Below are 23,687 nucleotides of genomic sequence, written 5' to 3' on the forward strand. Positions count from 1 at the left end.
GCAGACGACCAGTTGTCTGGAGGCACTGGGGAGACATGCCAAGTCAGCAAGGAGAAGAGATTCTAGAGAAAAGGCAAATTCAGAAACACGGCCCCAACTTCAGCACCTCTGGGCTCTGGGAACCCAGGCAGAGGTCCCAGTGCTGGGGCAGGACTGGAGAGACGGAGCGGCTCCGTGTCCCTGTGAGGAGCTTCAGGGGGCAGACCGAGGACCCTGCACAGGCTCCCTGGAGGACCGTCTGGAAGCCCCAGTGCCCAGAAGGAAGCAGACCAGGCCTCTCAAAGACAGAAGTCCCCTTCAGCCCACAGTCCACACAGCATCAGGATAATTTACCAGAAGTAAACCCAAGTACCTGCCTAAGCAGAAGTAAGTCCTATCTGCACAAAGTTAAAACCATCCAGAACTTCAGTTAAACTCAGTAATTTAAAAAATGCAGGGCCCCTCTCACTTTCTGAGATGGCCCACACTGTCTGTGGAGTGGGTTTCTCTCTAAATAAATCCACTTCTTTAAAAAAAAAAAAAAAAGCAGTATCTGGCCTCTAATCAACAATCACCAGGGATAGCAGAAGACAAGGTCGTCTGAACAGCAACCAACAGAAAAACACAAACGTTACGAAGAGAAACTCAGACAGCCTGGATATTATATTTGTCAGATAGGTGAAACTTTAAATAACTGATACGTTCAAGAAAATAGATGATGAGCGGCTGGAATGTATTTTAAAAGAATCAAATGGAGCTAAAATGTTTCTAGAACGGAAATGTTCAGTAACTGAAATTAAGAAATAAACAGGCGATTTAGCAGCCAATTAGATGGCCAGAGTTTACGGAGGCGTCCTCTGCCGGTTCACACAAGGACAGGACTGGCCCTGGAGTCAGCGGCCTTCCTGGACTCTGCGCGGCCCTGGCCTCTCCCGTGTCCTCCTCCCTGAGCAGATCATGAGCCCAAGAACCAGGACTGCAGGCTGGTCCTCGCCTCGTCCCTGTGCCCAGAGCACAGCCACACACAGAAGAAGCATCAGACGAGTGCTTGATGAAGCAGAGAGATGGGCCTCAACACCCCAGAGTCCTGCACTCAGTGAGTGTCCCTGAAGACGCACTGAAGGAGACGAGGCTGTCGGAAACGTTCCTGAGCCTCTCGGCCTGTCCGCATCTCCTTGCACTATTTCTGGCAGCCCAACCCAGCACTGGCCTGTGCCCTCCTGGCTGGGGGTGGGGCCCAGCTGTTAGCAATGGCCCCGGGGAGGGGCAGCCGGATGCTGTGGTCAGGCTTCAGGAATGTTCAGCTGCCTCTGCTGGGCCCAGAACACAGAGGAGCTGCTGTCTGCATGTTTTAGGCAGCTCTGGACACGTCCCCATCACACGGACCGAGCGCCCCCCTGCAGCCCTCAGAAGACCCTGAGCGGGTTCACTCTGGGCAGAGCACTGCCCAGGGAGGACTCGCTCCACCCGGGAGGACTCTGTCTACCTGGGAGGACTCGCTGTCTCTACCTGGGAGGACTCACTCTACCTGGGAGGACTCACTCTACCTGGGAGGACTCGCTCTATCTGGGAGGACTCTCTCTCCACCCAGGAGGACTCTGTCTACTTGGGAGGACTCACTCTACCTGGGAGGACTCTCTCTGTCTGAAAGGACTCTCTCTGTCTGGAAGGACTCTCTCTGTCTGAGATGACTCTCTCTCTATGTGAGAGGACTCACTCTATCTGGGAGGACTCACTCTACCTGGGAGGACTCTCTCTACCTGGGAGGACTCACTCTACCTAGGAGGACTCACTCTACCTGGGAGGACTCTCTCTGTCTGGGAGGACCCTCTGTCTGGGAGGACTCTCTCTCTCTACCTGGGAGGACTCACTCTATCTGGGAGGACTCCCTGTCTCTGCCAGGGAGGACTCTCTCTACTGTAGCCCCAGGTGGCATCCTCCCCCCGGCCACTCCATGCTGGGGCTGTGTCCTGGAGAGCTCATTCTCTCTGCCCCCTTCCAGCATCCAGGACAGGGCAGGGGCCATTGATGAGGAGAGTGCAGGGATGGGCTTGGGGCCACTCACCCACCAAGTCAAAGACTGTGGCCCGGGGGAGTGGAGGGAAGACTCCATGGCAGGAGTCATGGGGAAGGTCTGGAGAGGGGAGACTGGAGGGGGATCCGCAGGAACTGAGGCACGGAAGGAATTAGGAAGGTGGCACCACGGAGCTGCCAGGTCACCTTGGGAGGTGGAAAACCCCCTTTCTTGGGCTCAAGAAAACCATGTCAACATGCAAAGACAATTACTTCCCCACAGGAGTTTTCAATCCCTCTGGGCTGTCTGGATCTTGGGAAAGTGACCATCCTCCCCTGCTCCCCAGCTGCTGTCACCCAATCCGGCCAGCTCCCCGCTTTGCAGACCCCACCCTGCCCCCCGCCCCCAGTCCCTGAAGCTCATCGTCCAGGTCGTCCATCATAGGTCTCCATCTAAGAAGAGTCCAGCGCCTGGGGGTGGGCTTCTGGGGGCTGGGCTGCTCCCTATTGGGAGCACTATCTCCAGGGTGTGGTCCCTTAACACAGGAGAAGACCCTACAAAGTTCCCCTCAGTGGAGCCCTTTCCATGGGACAGGCTGTCTCTGAGCCCCTGTGACCATTCTCTATCTCAGCCACTGCCCGACCGTGGGGTGCACCATCAGAGCCCCCGGTGGTGGGGGAACCCCATGCTGGCATCAGACAGGACTGTGGCCCCAGTCCCTTGTCAGCTCTTCACAACATTGCCCTTCAGTTGGCAGATTTGGTGTTTGCAGTCAGGGCTCACGTAGGAAGTGGGGAGGGGATGAAGTCTGCGGGGGTGTCCCAGAAATCCCACAGCTAAGCATCTCTCCAGGGAGGGACTCTCCCACACGCTGAAGGCAGCACGTCCACAAATGCTGACGACAGGGTATCACTGATTGTGAAAAACGGCCGCAGCACAAATGCCCACTGATAAGGAAGTGTGAGACGGGAAGACTCCCAGGAACAGCTGAGCGAGAAAAGCAAGCTGTGGGTGAGCGCTTAGAGGTGACTGTTCATGAGAACTAAAGCTGCGTGCATCAACACACACACACACACACACACACACACACGCCATCTGTACAGGCACAGACACCCCGCATGGGAGCCCGCCAGGAAGGACAGCCAGGGTAAGGGCCCTGCGGAGGACGGCCAGGCAAGGAAGGGGTGTTCTGTCTAGACTCCCACCAGGAGGGGGTGTGTGCCTGCTTCATGGGACATGGGGTGGCGGGGAGCGGGGAGGAGGTGCTGGGCCCGGGGAAGTTCTCACCCAGCCTGAGAGAGCCAGCTGGAGGTGTGTCCCCATTCCCAACACCACGTGGAGGGGGCACGAAGACACCAGTGCTTCTTGCTTCTTTGAAATCTGCTAAACCTAGGTGTCAGGAAAGCAGCTGCGAGGAGCCTTCCCTGGCCCTGTGGAAACTCACTGCCCTGGGACCCCGCGTCCACGTGATCCCTCACACCCAGCAAACAGCAGGCATCTGTTCCAAGGCCTGGGAGACCCAGGGCAGAGAAAAGGCCCAACACCAGCCCAGACCCCTGCCTGCAGCCAGTGAGGGTGACAAGCTGGGTGCCCCCTGCCGCCCAGGACACCACGCGCCCCCGAGGTCCTGCCGATCCAGAGGACCTCTGCTCACAGTGCAGCAGGGCTGGGAGCGCGGCGGGTGCTCCGTTTTTAAGTCAGGCTGCCTCTGAAGACGGCACGCCCTTGATCTAGGAGAACGGTTGGCAGGGCCTCAGACCAGCGGGGCCGGATCGCAGCCTCGCCCTTCCGACAGGAGACCATGAGGCCGCTGTGTGGTCACCAGGAACAGGAGTGAGCCCAGGTCCTCAGGCCTTGCTTCCCACACCAGCCGGGTGGGGAGCCTGCGTGTGGGGTGGGTTTTCCTGACTTCCCATCAGCAACGGCCCAGCGTCACTTAGCTCCTCTGGGTCCAGACACGAGCTGAAGTGATGGAGTGGATTTTTAAACCAGACGGACCTCTCCACAAAGGGAGCAGCGGAGGGCCCTTCCTAGACACGAGATCTCGGCAGGTTCGTCGGTGTGCATGCCGACGGGGAGACTGGTGGGGCCCCCACTGCCCAGGGCAGCGGGGACGAATTCTCCCCCGGCCCAGCCTCCCACTCCCGGGCCCAGGGCTGCGGGAGCCAGCAGGTGACACAATCAGACAGAGCTCAGGCCACGTGCGAGGGGTGGACCCACGAGGGGTAACCCAAACCCTGGGTGCTGGGAGCAGAGGGGCACGTGGGGTGCTGTGGGGCTCACATCCACGGGGCGTGCAGGGCCCCGCACACCCCCACGGTCTTCCACACGCTTTCCACACCCGGGCTGGACCCAGAATGGTGGAGAACGGATGTGCCCGGGAAACAGGCCACCTGAGCCAGGGGGACACAGAGTCAGAAAGGTGAAAAGGATTTCTGCAGGACCAGTGTGCACCAGGGTGGCACCATGTCCGTCTGTGCACACGAGTAGGGGTTGATCGACCCCCACAAGGCCTCCCAGGACCCCCTCACCCTGTGGAGTCGGCAGTGACCCCCCCCACCCACAATCTCCCTTCCCTATTCAAACAGCAGCAGCCACAGCAGCCACATCAGGCCACACTCTCTGAACACGGCCTGTGTCCGCGCCTCTGAAGTCACCTGACATCCCCACAGAAATCTCTGCTCACTTTCAGAGCGTTTCAGTGAAAGCTGGTGTGGAAAGAAAGGCCCCGCAGGTCTGCGGTTCGGCACCATGGAGCCTCCCGCTGACACCATGGCGGGAGCGGGGTGGGGCTGTGTACTGGGGCAGCCAGAGGGCGGGGGCTCCTCGCAGGAGAGAATCCACATCCCGGGAGGATTCTGCAACACTGAGGCATCTTCATTCTCTGATGTTGATCTTAAGGATATGACATTTCTGGGTCTGGTTCATGAGATGAAAGCGACAGTTTGGGTATAAATGACTTACTTGCAGGTCTAGTAACGTGAATGCAGGTCGGAAAGGGGCAGGGAGGGGGCAGATACTCAACAAAGTGAGCAGCGGGGAGTTTGGGTGAAGGGAAAGCCCACTCAGTCCCCTGTCAGGGAACTGTCATCAGCCTGACAGCAAAAGCAGAGAAAACCAAGCTGGTAGGCAGTGTCAAATTTTGCTTTTTTCATTTAAAAGTAACAGGGATTGGCTTTTTCTTTTTATTATTATTTGAAAAGGTCTCGTGCTCTTTGTCAAAGAAAATCAAGCAACATATATCGGCCAAGAGAACAGTCTCTGTCCTCCGGCAAGCCCGCCTGCCCCTGCAGCTGTTAGAGGGGCGTCCCTACAGGGAGGGAGGGGTGAGGCAGGTAATAATCACCCCCCACTGTCTGCAAAGTTCTGCAGCAGAGCTGCTATCAAAGCAGCAATTTTAAGGAAAATGATGACTTTCCTCATTTTAACATTTTCTTCCTGTTTGTTTAACACCTTCCCTGTCTTCAGAACAGAGCTGATGCTGACTCTGGGAGTACTCGTCTCCCGGGGCCGCCACAGCAAACGGCCACAAGGCGGGTGGCTGAGCACGACAGAAATGTATCCTGTTGCAGTCTAGAGCTTCCCTCCAGAGGCAGGGCCACCCCGGCTGGGGTCCCTGCAGGAGCCCCCCCGAGGATGTTGCCCGGCGCCTTCCCAAGGCCACTCTTCACAGCCTCCTTGAATCCTGAATCCGCTCAACGGGTTTCTTGGTTCCGTCCAAATCACTTGGTCCTTCCTGTCCTGGGAAGCCTCTGCTCGTGACGTCGTGGCTCTGCTAATGGGTTGTCCGGTTCTGCGGTGAGAGTAAGCAGATAGGACGAACCCCCGGCCTGTGGCTGATGGACCCAGAAGCTGGACACCCAGGCTTGGCCCAGCGCTGGTACCTGAGATGCGAGTTTTCTGGGAGTGGCCGTTTGGAGCAGTGTTGTTCCCGGGGACCTGGTCCCCCCTGGGGAGGTGGGAGGGTGCAGCCAGCTAAGCCAGGCTCCCGGAAGCCCTGAAGTGGCCCTGCCAGGCGCTGGCGGGCACTGTGTCTTCTCCCTGCGCCGCTCTGGCCACCTGGCCCCCACCTGCAGAAGAGAGATGAATGCAGAGCGAAAGCCCGCCGTCCTCCCGGCACCACAGCCTCTACCAGCTCTTCCCTCTGGGCTCAACTTGGGGGCAGTTCTGCCAGACCAGGACTGGGGGACAGCGGGGCCCACCTCAAAGGACAGTGAGGGGCCAGACAGCATGGATAGGCAGCCCCGCAAGCACGTCACCTTGCCCGTTGTCATAGCAACCCTGGGACGTTGAGCATCACTGTCCACGGGTCCCAGAGTAACAAGTGAACACCCACAACAGCAAGGGAAGGAAACTTCTGGAAACTCTGAGGCAATAGGTCACATAACAAGAACAAAGATCACCCAGCAGCAAAGAGCTCATCCACATCTTGATTCGGGAAGACTCCAGAGTAACCCCTGCCTCGGGCTGAGGAAGGTCTTTCTGAACCTACCGCAGGACAGACGTCTCACAGGCAGCATCGACAAGCGGTCCTGAGTGTCAGCTGTTTCACCTGGGAATGCCACTTGGGACACAGTTTTCCACCATTTTAAAAGAGGCAATTATATGTGTTACATATCAACCCTAAATCCCCACTCAACACTGAATAAAACACAAGAGACCCCTGTGTACTGACAAGGTCTGTTAGTGTAGGAAATGTTAGCACCACATCCTCTGGAAAACAGCCTGACTCTGACGCACAATTGCCAGAAAAACGGGGAAGCATCCGCAAGGCAGCAACACCCAAGCCTTGCACCCCTTTGCTGACACTTGGCACCCACCTGTTTGACAGTCACCTGTGTTTGACAATTACCTGCACGGAGGGTAATTCAAGGTGTAGTTTTTCTTAAAATATTGTATTGCATTTTGAAGCTAGTAATGCAGATTTTTCCCTATATTATCAAACACCAACTTTATATTGAGAGATACATACTTTCTACCAATTGTTATTAAAATCCAAGAGGCATTTACCAGGAAAACACTAACCAGGGAGTCTGGGAGGTTGCCTTCATATAGCGCAATCAGTCAATCAATTGAGCAGTAGCCTAGTGTGGAGAATAAAGACATGTACATGAGTTTTCAGAGACTGTTCTCAGGTCCTTTTTTAAAAGGAAATCACACAAAGATGTGGGCTTGCTTAACTGGTATTGACATACAATTTACATTTTAGAAAATCCTGTTTCAACATGTCCTATTCAGTGGCTATTAGTACGTTCACGCAACCATGTTCATATACCGGCTGAGCCACCAGGGAGGCCCAAGGACACTGGAGCGGGCGTCCTGTCCCCTCTCCAAGGGAGCTTCCCGACCCGGAAACCAAACTGGGGTCTCCTGCACTGCAGGCGGATTCTTTACCACTAATCTAATTTCTGTTTCTAAAAATTGTCCTATTCTGGGCATTTCCAATAAAATGGAAATATACATACAATATGTAGCCTTTATATATATCTTTTTTTTCAGTTCGCATAGTGTTTTTAAGCTTCATCTACGTTGTAGGACGGACACGGGGATAGCGGTGACTGTAACCCGTGGGGACTGGAGTGAAGGCTGGCCTTGGAAGAACTGAGCGCAGCTGGGACTTCCCTGCCGGCCCAGCGGTTAGGACTCGGCGCCTTCACTGCTGGGACCCGGGGTTCCATCCCTGGTTGGGAAACTAAGATGCCCGCAAGCCTCGCAGTGCAGCCAAAGAAGAAAGCTGAGCCCCCAAATTCTCCACAGGCAGCGGCCTGGGAAGACAGCAGGGCCAGCAGAAATGCAGCGGCAAGAAGGCATCACACAGGGTGAGCGCCGCGTTTCCAGACGCAGCATACCAGAGTGCAGGCGTCATTGGCAGACAGACAACAGCCAGGCGTTCAGCGTGAAAGGCCGCCCTCGTGGGAGCAAGGCGCGGGCCTCGTAAGCCAGAGCCTGCTTCAAAGTGCCCGTCAACACGTCTTGACCGTGTGAACACACTGCTGTCAGAGCAAAGCGGATGCTTTTTGCAACTCTAGGACTTTAATAGAAAACATGGGCAAACAGGAGAGAGAACAATAAAAGAAACATTTCTGAGAGGCAGTTCTAAAATCTATGTAAATTCAGTGCTAATCAATGGAATACAGACAAAAGAGCACATTTTGTCTATCAACATTGCCAAGACTTTGAGAAACGATAGTGTTGGTGAGCTTCGGGTGAGAGAGAAACTAATATTTGCGAAGTAAACGGAGAATCAACTCAGTATTTCTAGAAAGCTGGTTGGCAAATGAGTAGAAAGAAACTTGAGTTGTTTGCATACCTTGTCCCAGACATTCCGTTTCCAGAAATTAAGTGAACAAATAACAAGAAATTCAAGCACATGTATACAAAGATAATCTCCACCTCATTGTGTAAAACAACACAGACTCTATTGCGATCTTTGCATCCATCAACACGGCAGGTTGGATAAAACAGGACCTGTCTGGGCGCTCAAGTGTCCTCAGGCCACTAAAAATGGTTCAAGAACTTGGACAACACGGGAAAGGTTCTGAAGTCAGTTAACTGGAAAAAAAAAAAGCACAATTCTGAACAGCCTACAGTTTATGCTCTCAAGTCCACACACACACACACACACACACTTGCAGAAATATCACATAGTGTAGACTACTTACACCAGCGTTGAGAGGCTGGGTTAGATCTGGGCAGCCCCTGACACCCAGACCCCAGCGGCTTGCTCAGCCAAGAGCCCCTGTCCTTCACACCAGGGCCCACCATGGCTGGTGGAGAGGCTGGTCTGCGTCACCCTCCTTGGCAGCCGCCCAGGAAGCTGCCTCCATGGGAAACACGGCCAGTGGTCGCAGAGCAGAGGGAACGGGTCCTGCTGGCCCTTGGACACCTCTCAGAAGTGACCACAATCCTCCTGCTCGTGCTTGTTGGCCAAAGATGGCACGCGGCAGCCTCAGAGTGGACAGCCTGGGGTGCACAGTCCTTCCACAGGAGTGTCTGTCTTGAAGACAGATGGACAGTAAGATGGTCACCTCCTCAGCCTCCACGTTGCCTCCTCTGACTGGGGAAGGGTGGCCCGAGTGTGGCTGAGACCACCAGCTGTGCCCGACACGTTCCTCTTCACCTCACCCCAGTGAGCAGCATCCATCGCAGGCACGTGGCTGCCCAGAATAAACACTGGCTTTCCTGGCACCCCTACCACTGCTGGGGTGGGCGTGTGACTCTGTTCTGTCCCGAGGGTGTGAGTGGAAGTGCACATGGATGGTCCAGAGTGTGCCCTCTGAGAACAGGGCCCTGCCTGCCAGGGCCATCCAGCTGGAGCCAACCCAGGGTGTGCAGGGCAGGCGTGAGCGGCCTCAGACCATGCAGGCAGAGGCAGTGCCCAGAACACAGGGGCAGAATGGGACCAGCTCCCCCCTGTCCCCAAGGAGCCGCAGCCTCCCAGGGCTGCCCATGAGACAGACCAGTGTGCTGTCTGAACCCCTGAGATTCTGTGACATTGTTAAGGCTGCCACGCTTAACCTGGAGCATCTTATGGGTGGTGCGTAAGAGGTGAGCATGACTCCGGGCGTCTCACCCATGGCTCAGGATGCACCGAGGACTCTGCTGACCCCACGGAGGCTTGGGGGTCACCCCGGGGAGAGCCTTTAGGGCCACCCTGGTTATTTCAGAACAAGCAGACTGACTGTGGGTGTGAGGAGGGCTGATCGAGAGGCCCTGAGGTTGGAAGAACGCCGCCCGTCCATCTGTAGCCCGCCCACACCTGGACCAGTGCTGAACAGAGCAGGGATCACGCCCTCGAGGGTGAGATGCCTCGTTCACCGTGTTCTGAGTCACCGAGATTACAGGGTGTAGATGGCTACACACTTTCTCCTGTTGTTTCCTTGGTCCCGAATGTGGTGCTGGTTTCCTGAGGTTTCCAGCCCTGCTCCCGCCCTCCTGGCTCCCGGTGGCTGCCTGCTCAGGCCGCCCCCATTTCCTGTGGTCTTTCCCCGTGTGGGACCCACCCAGAGGGCAGTCCCCAGGAGCTCCCCGATGCCCCGTGTCCTCCACCCTGCCATGGACACCTGGCGCTGTCTCAAAGCTCTGGCTACATCCTCGTCTACAGGTTAGGGGTGGGAGGGGCTCACAGCAGAATGGTCAGAGGGGGTCCCCAGCCCCCACCCCCACTCAGTTTACACCTGGGGATACACCGCCGGGGGGGGCAGGCAGCTCGGGCCTTGCCTTCTGCTTGCGTGGGTGGTGATTGAAATGGGTTGAACTATGGGTCCTCGGCACTGGAAACGGGGAGTGTGTCCATACAGACATGGCTAACATAAGGCTCCTGAGCCGAGATCAACCAGGATTAGGTGGGACCTCAGCCCAAGCACTGAGAAGAGTGGGACCGTAAGAACTCAGGGCGCTGAAGAATTGATGCTTTCAAACTTGGTGCTGGGGAAGACTTCTGAGAGTCCCTTGGGCTGAAAGGGGATCAAACCAGTCCATCCTAAAGGAGATCAGTCCTGAAGCTACTTTGGAAGGACTGACACTGAAGCTGAAGCTCTAATGCTTTGGCCACCTGATGCAAAGAACTGACTCATTTGAAAAGACCCTGACGCTGGGAAAGACTGAAGGTGGGAGAAGGGGATGGCAGAGGATGAGATGGCTGGATGGCATCACCGACTCAATGGACATGAGTTTGGGTGGACTCAGGGAGAGGGACACCTGGCATGCTGCAGTCCACAGGGCTGCAGAGAGTCAGACACGACTTGGCAACTGAACGACAGCAACAGCTCAAGCACGGGTATCGTCACCTGAGAAGGAAGCGGAAATTCAGGGCTCCAGTACCTGGAGGGAAGAAGCCACGTGGAGGCAGAGGCGGAGGCAGAGGCTGGAGGGATGTGACCGCAAGCCAGGGACACCTGGGGCCTCCCGGGGCCCCCAGGAGCGGAAAGGCGCCTCAGAGGGAGCTCGGGCCTGGGCCAGCCTGCCTCTTCTGGCCCCAGGGCTGCGAGAGGGCAGACTGTTAGGGAAGACCCCGCCCATGCTGCTGTGTGCTGGCTGCCCAGGGCGGCCAGACACAGCGAGCTCGGCCTGCTCCCCAGGGACCCGACAGGAAGCACAAGTCAGTCGTGGGAGCCAGGACTCAGCCTGCTGAGGAGACCCTAAACCACCTGGCCTTCATACGGGCTCGTGATGCAGTCAGCTGGTCCCCATGGGGGTCCCCATCCAGCGTAGGCTCAGGCCCCTCCCTGCAGGCAGCCTGGAGGTCCTGCAGGGGCTACAGCGGCGGGTGGAGGGTGGAGGCCACCGGAGGAAGGGTGTGCAGGACCCCTCTAGCCTGACACACGCCTGTGTTGCTGGATCAGGGCCTTCTGGCCCGAAAGCTGATTCTAAAGTCAAATGAGGAGGTTCATTGGAAGCTTCAGATGATGCCTGGGAGAAGCTCAAAGGTCTTCCCATCGCAGGCAAGCCCAGCTCCCGCCAGGGCCACCCATACTGGGGATGGGGGTGGGGGTAGGGGTGGGCCTGCTTTCCAGACCAGGGCTCGCCTCTGCCTCATTTCTCAGGCCGTCTTGGCCCCCCTTCCCTCCCCTGACATGCTGGGACCCGGGCCCACACAGCAAACACCCGCGTCCATTTGAGGGAGTTAATTCTTAGGTAGGTTGATAAGGAATCCAGGGCCCTCAAGGAGGAGAAAGGGACAAACTTTTCTTTCTACCTTCTTTCATTTTAGTCACATCAGATGTTTTCTCTTCAAGCCCAGAACTAATGATTTCACAACAAAACAACTCCTCTTGCTCAAGGGTATGTTCTTCCTTAAGCTGAAGATTGAATGACTGAATAACAACCTGTATCCTGCTCGAGGACATGTTTCTCCTTCTTAAACAGGAAGCTTCTGACTCATCCTGTTATCTTAAGATGTGTGGGAGTGGGTCTGCTAAGACCTTTCTATTGTTAGTAACCAGCTGAGAAAGTTCCTAAGGCCTTGGGAAGAGCAGAGGTCAGAAGGTTTCTCTGACCTTTTTCACTCTAATAAAACTCCTGCCCCTGGAAGCTCTGAGGGCCTGAAGCCATGTCTCTGGTCCCAAAGCGAAATTCTCTCCTTCGGAGACCACAAAACTTACGTTGTTCACCAGAAGCTGTCACATTCAGTGGTGACAGTGGTCTCGGACACAGTCTGGCAAGGCAGTGCCTGGCCTCAACACCTCCAGCTCTTGGCCTGGGACCCCCAGTCTTGGATGGGGGTGCTGTCCAGGTGCCACCTCCCTTGAACCAAGTGCCAGCCCCTGCCAGGGGCCTGAGCAGGGCTCAGACACTCGGCCTTCCCAGGGGTGGTCAGCGCTGCTTCCGGGCAGGGCCGTCAGACACAGCGAGGGGCTGGGCGCAGGCCACCCCCACAAGGCTTCTTCCCTCTGGCCCACGCAGCTGCAGATTCCAGAGGCAGGGCCTCTGCGGGTCCCGGGGAGGGTCACACGCTGGTCCCCGGCAGCATCTGCCCAGCCGTGTCTGCTTAAAGGGACCTTGTGGTCGCTGGCCGCCAGGAGCGAGGCTGGTTGGTGTGGTCAGATGGCCCTCCCGGGGCGGGTGCGCAGGATGAATGGGACTCTGTGTGAGCAGGGCGGGGACACCGGGCGGCCTCCTCCCAGCCCGCTTTCCACGCTCCCAGGCGAACGTGACCTTTCAGGGCTCTCTGACCCCAGGAGGAAGGAGACGTTCCCGCAGGGTGAGGCCAGCCCCAGGGCCACACTGGGCCAGTGTCTCCACCCCAGGCCTCCCAGCCATATGCAGGTGGGGACCTGGGACCTGGGACCCGGCCCGGGAGGCCCCCGGCTGCGGGCCCTCCTGCCCACTGTGGGGCCTGGTTTGTGAGGGCGCGTGAGAAGCCCTTGGCGTGCCAGCCCCAAGAGGAGGGAGCTTCCTGCCTGGCGGGACAGGTGGGGGGTCCCCACCCCAGGTCAGCACCCAGCCCCTCTCAGGCTCCGAGCACTGGGCATTTCAGCACAGGGCATGTCCAGATGCCCACCAAAGCAAAGGGTCTCCACCCTCCACCAGAGAGAAGGGGGCCCAGCCGGCACCAGAACAGGAGCCTGGCTGGAGAGAGGCGGGTGGGTCCAGGGAGGCCTGTCCTCTGTGCCTTGGCTTCCAACTCCCTGGAGGTCCTTCGCTCCACCCCAGGAAGGGCAGGCCCCCAGTCCTGACACTGCACCCTGCCACGGGCCATGAGCCCTGAGATCTATACTGGGCCCCTGAGCTGTCACTGCGCGTGTGACAGGGACCCAGGACGGGACAGAGTAGGAGCCCCCACCACTGGCCAGGGCCCCCGCCCCGCCCCCGTCCCACCACACCCCCGCTATGCCACGCCCCTCCACGCCACGCCCCTCATGTCATGGCTCAAATGTCCAATTATTATGACTCTGAGCCCCAGTTTGAAACTTCGCCTCCCCAACACGGACATCTCCAGGAGCCAGGCTGGTGGTGCCCCCCTCGGGAGCCAGGTCCCTGTCCCGCTTCCTACTGAGAACTGGACGTGAGTCCAGCCCCGAAGTCATAGGAGGCAGGAGAGGACAGTGATGGGGGCAGACACAGCCCCTCTGCCTCCCCGCGGCTCCTGCTTCCACCCCCGCCAGGCCACCCACCTCCCCAGACCCTCCTTCCAGGTGCCACCAAGGGGCTGGGCGACAGGAGCCCCGAGGCCCGGCTGCCCAGGCTGGAGGCGCTCTGATGCCAGGCCCCCGCTGGACCCTCGCTCTGTGAACCCTCGTCAAGGCCTGGTTTTGCTGCTGGGCCCCCTGGCATGTGGGCTTGGAGACCTGGGAGCAGTGCCCAGCGCCATGGTGGCGGTCGTTCTCCTCTTGGCCCTGGGAGGTCGGGGTCCCGGGAGGCTGGGGGCTGGCCTGGGGGATGAGCGAACCAAGAGGAAAGCGGGGGGCACCCTGGGCACCCCCAGGAGGGCTCTGTGGAGCCGGAGGCAGCTGCTAGTCACCTCTGCCTGCGGGCCAGCCCTGTGGTTGCAAGGGGCTCACGGAGGGTCCTCCTCTCTGGGAATACTGCCACCCCACCTGTGTCCCCATCAGCAGAGGGAGGCCGGGGACAGAGGGCCAGCACCCCTGGGGGGTAAGGCCCTCCTCCAGCCAGGTAAGAGGCTGAAGACCCCTAGCCAGGTTAGGGTTCGGGCCAATGAGGCCCGCCCCACCAGTGAGGATGCCGGTCTGGTAGGGATGGTGGTGATGGGGGTGGCAGCAAGTCCTCTGGGCAATGCCCCCCCCTCCCCCCCCCTCCACCTCAGGAGAGGGCCAGGGAGGCCGGAAGCCACCTTCTACCCAAAACCCAGGCGGCCAGAGGCTACCACAGGCCAGCTGAGCCCAAGGCAGGGCTCAGTGTCGGGGCCCTGAAGCGACCCTGATGTGAGAGCTGGACCATAAAGAAAGCTGAGCGCTGAAGAACTGATGCCTTTGAACTGTGGTGTTGAGTCCCTCGGACTGCAAGGAGATCCAACCAGTCCATCCTAAAAGAGATCAGTTCTGAATGTTCATTGGAAGGACTGATGCTGAAGCTGAAGCTCCAGTACTCTGGCCACCTGATGCGAAGAGCTGACTCATTGGAAAAGACCCTGATGCTGGGAAACATTGAAAGCGGGAGGAGAAGGGGACGACAGAGGAGGAGATGGCTGGATGGCATCACCGACTCAATGGACATGGATTTGAGTGGAGTCCGGGAGTTGGTGATGGACACGGAAGCCTGGCATGCTGCAGTCCATGGGGTCGCAAAGAGTCAGACACGACTGAGCGACTGAACTGAATTGAAGTGTCCAGTCCAGTGGAAGCTGGGCCTCCCATCCTGGGGTGTGGCCTCGCAGGCTCCCTTCCTCCTGGACCGACTCTGTCCCCCGTCCCAGCCCCTCACATCACCCCCGCGTGTGCCCCAGTGTCATGGGTCTGGTCTGCCCCTCCCTGTCTAGACTCACTAGCTGCCCTGTGCACTCTTGTTTGACCAAACCAGCCTGTCTCACCTCAGGAGCCCTCAGCGCGGCACTTTTAGGAAAAACACGGAGCATATTGGTCCGGACCATGGGGCCATGCACCCCAGGCCTCTGGCCTGACCACAAAGCCCTGGAGGCCTCCTCCCCACACCCTCCCGCTGGGGACGGCCGCATCAGCCCCGGGAATGGTTGCCTGAAGCATCTGTGCACTAGTCTACAAAGGGAGTTCAGTTCAGTTCAGTCGCTCAGTCGTGTCCGACTCTTTGCGACCCCATGAATCGCAGCACGCCAGGCCTGCCTGTCCATCACCATCTCGTGGAGTTCACTCAGACTCACGTCCATCGAGTCAGTGGTGCCATCCAACCATCTCATCCTCGGTCATCCTCTTCTCCTCCTGCCCCCAATCCCTCCCAGCATCAGAGTCTTTTCCAATGAGTCAACTCTTCCCATGAGGTGGCCAGAGTACTGAAGTTTCAGCTTTAGCATCATTCCTTCCAAAGAAATCCCAGGGCTGATCTCCTTCAGAATGGACTGGTTGGATCTCCTTGCAGTCCAAGGGACTCTCAAGAGGCTTCTCCAACACCACAGTTCAAAAGCATCAATTCTTTGGCACTCAGCCTTCTTCACAGTCCAAGTCTCACATCCATACATGACCACAGGAAAAACCATAGCCTTGACTAGATGGATCTTAGTCGGCAAAGTAATGTCCCTGCTTTTGAATATACTATCTAGGTTGGTCATAACTTTTCTTCCAAGGAGTAAGCACCTTTTAATTTCATGGCTGCAGTCACCATCTGCAGTGATTTTGGAGCCCAAAAAATAAAGTCTGACGTCTGACACTGTTTGCACTGTTTCCCCATCTATTTCCCATGAAGTGATGGGACCAGATGCCATGATCTTTGTTTTCTGAATGTTGAGCTTTAAGCCAACTTTTTCAATCTCCTCTTTCACTTTCATCAAGAGGCTCTTTAGTTCCTCTTCACTTTCTGCCATAAGGGTGGTGTCATCTGCATATCTGAGGTTATTGATATTTCTCCCGGCAATCTTGATTCCAGCTTGTGTTTCTTCCAGTCCAGCGTTTCTCATGATGTACTCTGCATATAAGTTAAATAATCAGGGTGACAATATACAGCCTTGACGTACTCCTTTTCCTATTTGGAACCAGTCTGTTGTTCCATGTCCAGTTCTAACTGTTGCTTCCTGACCTACATGCATATTTCTCAATAGGCAGGTCAGGTGGTCTGGTATTCCCATCTCTTTCAGAATTTTACACAGTTTATTGTGATCCACATAGTCAAAGGCTTTGGCATAGTCAATAAAGCAGAAATAGATGTTTTTCTGGAACTCTCTTGCTTTTTCCATGATCCAGCGGATGTTGGCAATTTGATCTCTGGTTCCTCTGCCTTTTCTAAAACCAGGTTGAACATCTGGAAGTTCACAGTTCATGTACTGCTGAAGCCTGGCTTGGAGAATTTTGAGCATTACTTTACTAGCATGTGAGATGAGTGCAATTGTGTGGTAGTTTGAGCATTCTTTGTCGTTGCCTTTCTTTGGGATTGGAATGAAAACTGAGCTTTTCCAGTCCTGTGGCCACTGCTGAGTTTCCCAAATTTGCTGACATATTGAGGGCAGCACTTTCATAGCATCATCTTTCAGGATTTGAAACAGCTCAACTGGAATTCCATCACCTCCACTAGCTTTGTTCATAGTGATGCTTTCTAAGGCCCACTTGACTTCACATTCCAGGATGTCTGGCTCTAGATGAGTGATCACACCATCGTGATTATCTGGGTTGTGAAGATCTTTTTTGTACAGTTCTTTAGTGTATTCTTGCCATCTCTTCTTAATATCTTCTGCTTCTGTTAGGTCCATACCATTTCTGTCCTTTATTGAGCCCATCTTTGCATGAAATGTTCCCTTGGTATCTCTAATTTTCTTGAAGAGATCTCTAGTCTTTCCCATTCTGTTGTTTTCCTCTATTTCTTTGCATTGATCGCTGAAGAGGCTTTCTTATCTCTTCTTGCTATTCTTTGGAACTCTGCATTCAGATGCTTATATCTTTCCTTTTCTCCTTTGCTTTTCGCCTCTCTCCTTTTCACAGCTATTTGTAAGGCCTCCCCAGACAGCCATTTTGCTTTTTTGCATTTCTTTTCCATGGGGATGGTCTTGATCGCTGTCTCCTGTACAATGTCACGAACCTCATTCCATAGTTCATCAGGCACTCTATCCATCAGATCTAGGCCCTTAAATCTATTTCTCACTTCCACTGTATAATCATAAGGGATTTGATTTAGGTCATACCTGAATGGTCTAGCAGTTTTCCCTACTTTCTTCAATTTAAGTCTGAATTTGGTAGTAAGGAGTTCATGATCTGAGCCACAGTCAGCTCCTGGTCTTGTTTTTGTTGACTGTATAGAGCTTCTCCATCTTTGGCTGCAGAGAATATAATCAATCTGATTTCGGTGTTGACCATCTGGTGATGTCCATGTGTAGAGTCTTCTCTTGGTTGTTGGAAGAGGGTGTTTGCTATGACCAGTGCATTTTCTTGGCAAAACTCTATTAGTCTTTGCCTTGCTTCATTCTGCATTCCAAGGCCAAATTTGCCTGTTACTCCAGGTGTTTCTTGACTTCCTACTTTTGCATTCCAGTCCCCTATAATGAAAAGGATCTTTTTTGGGTGTTAGGTCTAAAAGGTCTTGTAGGTCTTCATAAAACCATTCAACTTCAGCTTCTTCAGCGTTACTGGTTGGGGTGTAGACTTGGATTACTGTGATATTGAATGGTTTGCCTTGGAGACGAACAGAGATCATTCTGTCGTTTTTAGATTGCCTCCAAGTACTGCATTTTGGACTCTTTTGTTGACGATGATGGCTACTCCATTTCTTCTGAGAGATTCCTGCCCACAGTAGTAGATATAATGGTCATCTGAGTTAAATTCACCCATTCCAGTCCATTTTAGTTCGCTGATTCCAAGGTCAGGGGCGGCCAGGAGGAGACACCCTGCGTCCGAGGTCAGGGACGGCCGGGAGAAGCCACATCTCGCCCGAGGCCAGGGGCAGTGACCCTGAGGAGCCACCCTGAGCCCGAGGCCAGGGGCAGTGACCCTGAGGAGCCACCCCGAGCCCAAGGCCAGGGGCTGCAGCTGGGAGGAGCCACCCACACCCGAGGCCAGGGCCAGCGGCCGGAGGAGCAACCCCAGGAGCGGTGGCTGCGCAGGCACAGGAGGGCCTAGAGGAGCTATCCCACATTGAAGGTCAGGAACGGCGGCAGTAAGGAGATACCCCTCGTCCAAGGTAAGGAGCAATGGCTGTGCTTTGCTGGAGCAGCCGTGAAGAGATACCCCACGCCCAAGGTAAGAGAAACCCAAGTAAGATGGTAGGTGTTGCAAGAGGGCATCAGAGGGCAGACACACTGAAACCATAGTCACAGAAAACTAGTCAATCCAGTCACACTAGGACCACAGCCTTGTCTAACTCAATGAAACCAAGCCATGCCTGCGGGGCAACCCAAGATGGGCGGGTCATGGTGGAGAGGTCTGACAGAACGTGGTCCACTGGAGAAGGGAATGGCAAGCCACTTCAGTATTCTTGCCTCGAGAACCCCATGAACAGTATGAAAAGGCAAAATGATAGGATACTGAAAGAGGAACTCCCCAGGTCAGTAGGTGCCCAATATGCTACTGGAGATCAGTGGAGAAATAACTCCAGAAAGAATGAAGGGTTGGAGCCAAAGCAAAAACAGTACCCAGCTGTGCATGTGACTGGTGATAGAAGCAAGATCCGATGCTGTAAAGAGCAACATTGCATAGGAACCTGGAATGTCAGGTCCATGAATCAAGGCAAATTGGAAGTGGTCAAACAGGAGACGGCAAGGGTAAACGTCGACATTCCAGGAATCGGCGAACTAAAAAGGGAGAGACACAATAAAATGAAAAACCTGGTCAGAAGGTTATAGAACGTGCTCGCCCGACGATGCCGAGCAGCCAGCCGTAGAGAGCTTTCGGGGCGAGGGCGAGGAGGGGTCCCCGCAGAGCGGCTTGCACGTCTCCCGGGTCTGCCTCCGGAGACTAGAGCGCTGTGCGTGGGTGTCCCCGCTCCAGCCTCCGGGCCTCGCTTGCAGAGAGCCTCACAAAGCCCCTCACCTGGTCTGCACTTGCAGCCTTTCTTTTCTCTGAAAGAAGCAGGGCCCCCCAACTTAGCCTGAGGCCCCCAGAAGCCAGTGGGAGGGGGTGACCCTCACAGCCAGCGAGCCTGGCTGACAGCCGGGCTTCTGGGTGTGGCACTGAGAACGCAGCTCCAACAGGCTGAAGCAGCGAGGAAGTGACTGACTTGTGTTGCTGCAAAGCCCAGACGCAGAGTGGCCTCCGGTCAGGATCGCACAGGGCTGCTCTCGGTTCCTCTGCCGTCCTTTCTTGTTTTGCTCCTCATGTGGTAACCTTTCAGGGGGCGTGAGGTCAGCCTCAGCTTTCCCCCTTGCCCTGGAAGCTGCACCGTCCACAAGAGCAGCCACTGGCCTCACTGGTTGCTGCAATGAGGCTTGTTAATTGAACGTGAGATGTGTGGGAAATAAAGTCCACGCCTGATTTTGAAGATGTGGTAAAAAGATGTAAAGTATCTTAGTCACAATTTTCAAATTGATTGCCTTTTGAAATAATAATTTTTAGTGTTCAAATCAGTCACTCAGCCATGCCTAACTCTTTGTAACCCCATAACCGCAGCACACCAGGTCTCCCTGTCCATCACCAACTTGCGGAGTTCACTCAAACTCATGTCCTTTGTGTCAATGATGACATCCAACCATCTCATCCCCTGTTATCTCCTTCTCCTCCTGCCTTCAATCTTTCCCAGCATCAGGGTCTTTTCCAAGGAGTCAGTTCTTCGCAACAGGTGGCCAAAGTATTGGAGTTTCAGCTTCAGCATCAGTCCTTCCAATGAATATTCAGGACTGATTTCCTTTAGGATGGACTGGTTGGATCTCCTTGCAGTCCAAGGGACTCTCAAGAGTCTTCTCCAGCACCACAGTTTAAATAAAACATTAGGATTCTTTTTGTCCATCCCTTTTTCCATATTTTAACGTGATGACTAGAAAGCCGTCAATCACCCCTGTGGCTCTCATTCTGTTTCGGGCGCTGCGCTGGCCTGAGGCAAGAGGAAGAGAGTGTTACCTGTCCGGGCATAAACACAAACAGGCCACACCCTCCACATTCTAACCTCAACCACTTATCAGGGCTGGAGGAACAGTCTGTTCCCCAGTCACTGTAGCAGGGCGAAGCCTGCAGCCAGCACACGTCCAGAGCTGGAGGTGGGACTCCACCCGACCTGTGTGAGCACTGCACGGCGGGGCGAGGGCTGGACCCTGATGTGGGCTGGGGGGCGGAGCGGATTCCAGCGAACCGCTCCTTCTCTGAAGCTGTCCCGTGGAATCAGAGCTGCCCTCGTGACCTGCGTGCCTGAGAGCAGGCGCCAGGAGAGACGTCCTGGGACGTGCAGGCTTACAGCTTCCGCTGGGACTCTTGCAGTCCACCCACCCAGAAAGGTGGGGGCGCCCTGTGTGCGTGCTTCATCAGTAGACTCCGGGGAGCCCAGCCTTCCGATCCAGACAAGGCACCAGGCGAGCCGTTGATCTTGGACGTGTGGGCCCAGCTGAGCCAGCAGACACCTCCAGCTCCTGCTGCCGGGAATGCGACCACAAGAGAAGCCCCTGTGCGGAGACGGAACCGCACGAACCCACAGAACCAAGTGCGATAATAGCCCAGGGTTGTTCCAAGCCACCAAATTTTCTTTTCTACTTTTTTTATTGTGGTAAAATACATATGATGCAATTCAGCACCTTAGTCCTTTTTAGGGCTTCCCAGGAGGCTCAGACAGTAAAGAAACTGCCCGTGATGCGAGGGACTGGGGTTTGTCCCTGGGTCGGGAAGATCCCCTGGAGAAGGGAATGGCAACCCACTCCATTATTCTTGCCTAGAGAATTCTGTGGACAGAGGAGCCCGGTGGGTTCCATGGAGCTGCAAAGAGTCAGACACGACTGAGCAGGTAACACTGCCGCTTTTTAAGTGCACGGTTCTGTGGCTTATCAGGGCTTCCCTGGTGGCTCAGCTGCAGTGCGGGAGACCTGGCTTCGATCCCTGGGTTGGGAAGACCCCCTGGAGAAGGGAACGGCTCCAGTATTCCTACCTGGAGAATCCCATGGACTATACAGTCCATGGGTCGCAAAGAGTTGGACACGACTGAGCGGCTTTCACTTTCTGTAGCATTAACTGCAGTCACACTGTCGTACAGCCGTCAGCACCATCATCTCCAGAGCTCTTTCCATCTTGTAAAACTGAAACTCCCTGCCCAGCAGCCCCCAGCAGCCACCCTCCCACCCTCCCTTTATGGTTTGGTCTCAGCGCCTCGTGTATGGGATCAGCCCGCACTGGTCTCTGGGGTGGCTGATTTCACTCGGGTCCACCATGCGGAAGCCTGTGTCACGGTTTCCTTACTCCGAAGGCTGAATAATGCTCCATTGTGTTTAGACCACGTTTTGCTTCTCCATCCACTTGTCAGTGGACACTTGGGTGGCTTCCATGTTTTAGCTATTGTGAATAATGCTATTATGACCATGGATGTACAAATATCTCTTTGAGTCCCTGCTTTCAATTCTTTTGGCCCCTTCCCAGAAGCAGAATGGCTGCATCATATGTTAATTCTATTTTTAATGTTTTGAGGACCACCGTGCCATTTTCTATACCAGCTGCACCATGTCACGTCCCCACCAACAGCGCACACGTGCTCCACTTTCTCCCTGCCCTGTCTCAGTGGCAGAGGCCATCTGAGTGGGCATGAGGTGGTGTCTAACTGCAGTTTCTACTTAAACCCCCGGTGGTCAGGGAGGCTGGGCATCTTCTCATGCGCTTATTGGCCACTGGTGTACCTTCTTTGGAGAAAGGACTGTTCAGTTCCTGGGTCCACTTTTTAGACTGGGTTCTTTGTTTTGTTGAGTTTAGGGGTTCTACGTATTAACCCTTTATTACATATAGGATTTGCAAATGTTTTCTCCCGTTCTGTGGGTTACCTTTTTGCTCTATTGATATTATATTTTGCTGCACAATTTTTTAAAACTTTCATGAAATCCAATTTGTCTTTAATATTTTTTTTTTTTGCCATGCTCTTCCTGTCATGTCTCACCACCACATCCTGTGTCATCAAGCTTCTGCACTACGATTTCTTCAAAGGGTTGTATAGCTTTAGGCCTTACGTTTAGGTCTCTGATCCATTTCGAGTTAATTTTTGTGCATAGTGTTAGGTAAGGGTCCAGTGTCAGTCTTCTGTGAGTATTCAGTATTCCTCACGTCACTTGCTGAACAGATCATCTAGTCCCCCTTAAACAGCCCTGACATTCTTACCAAAATGTATTTGACCATGTATACGGATGTGAGAGTTGGACCATAAAGATGACTGAGGGCCAAAGAATTGATGTTGTTGACCTGTGGTGCTGGAGAAGACTCTTGAGAGTCCCTTGGACTGCAAGGAGATCCAACCAGTCCATCCTAAAGGAAATCAGCCCTGAATATTCACTGGAAGGACTGATGCTAAAGCTGAAGCTCCAATACTTTGGCCACCTGATGTGAACAGCCAACTCATTGGAAAAGACCCTGATGCTGGGAAAGATTGAAGGCAGGAGGAGAAGGGGACAGAGGATGAGATGGTTGGATGGCATCACCGACTCAATGAACATGAGTCTGAACAAACTCTGGGAGATAGGGAAGGACAGGGAAGACTGGCATGCTGCAGTCCATGGGGTCGCAGAGAGCTGGACATTACTTAGTGACTGAATGGGGCTTCCCTGCTGGCTCAGATGCTGAAGAATGTGTGCAGTGCAGGAGACCCAGGTTTGATCCCTGGGTCAGGAAGATCCCCTGGAGAAAGGACTGGCAACCCTCTCCAGTATTCTTGCCTGGGGAATCCCATGGATAGAGGACCCTGACGGGCTAGAGCTCATGGGGTTGCAAGGAGTCTGCCATGACTGAACCAGTAACACTTTCACTTTCAGTGACTGGACAACGTCCAGTGATGGTTTGTTTCTGGGCTCTCTGTCCTGCTGCATTGGTCTGTAAGTTGTCTCTGTGCTAACACTGCGCTATTCTGATCACTGTAGCTTTATAGTAAGTTTTGAGAACAGGAATCGTTTAAGTCCCTTCAGTTCAGTTCAGTTGTTCAGTCACGTCCAACTCTTTGCGACCTCATGGACTGCAGCACGCCAGGCCTCCCTGTCCATCACCAACTCCTGGAGTTATCTCAGGTCTGTTCAGATTCTCTATTTCTTTGTGATCTAGGCTCACTAGGTTTTGAGTTTCTAGGAATCGTGGCATTTCATCCAGGTTTTCCAGTTTGTTACTGTTCATTTGTTCATAGCATGCTCCTATAATCCCTTTTATTCCTACAGAATCAGTAGGAATGTCTCCATTTTCATTTTTTATTTCTGTAATTTGAGTCCTCTCTTTTTTTCAATTCATCCAGCTAGCTAAAAATTGCCTCTTTTTTAAGCTCTGAAAGGAGCCAACCGTTAATTTTCTTAATTCCTTCTATATTTTTCTATTCGTGATTTCACTGATCTCTGCTGTGACCTTTATTATCATCTTACTGCTATTAGCTTTGGTTTGGTTTATTTTTCCCCTAGTTCCTCACATTGTAAAGTTAGATTTTTGATTTGAGGTCTTTCTTGTTTTTTCCCAATTGAATTGGGATGTTACTG

The sequence above is a fragment of the Capricornis sumatraensis genome, chromosome 2 (assembly GCF_032405125.1).
Source record: "Capricornis sumatraensis isolate serow.1 chromosome 2, serow.2, whole genome shotgun sequence".
Lineage (NCBI taxonomy): Eukaryota > Metazoa > Chordata > Mammalia > Artiodactyla > Bovidae > Capricornis > Capricornis sumatraensis.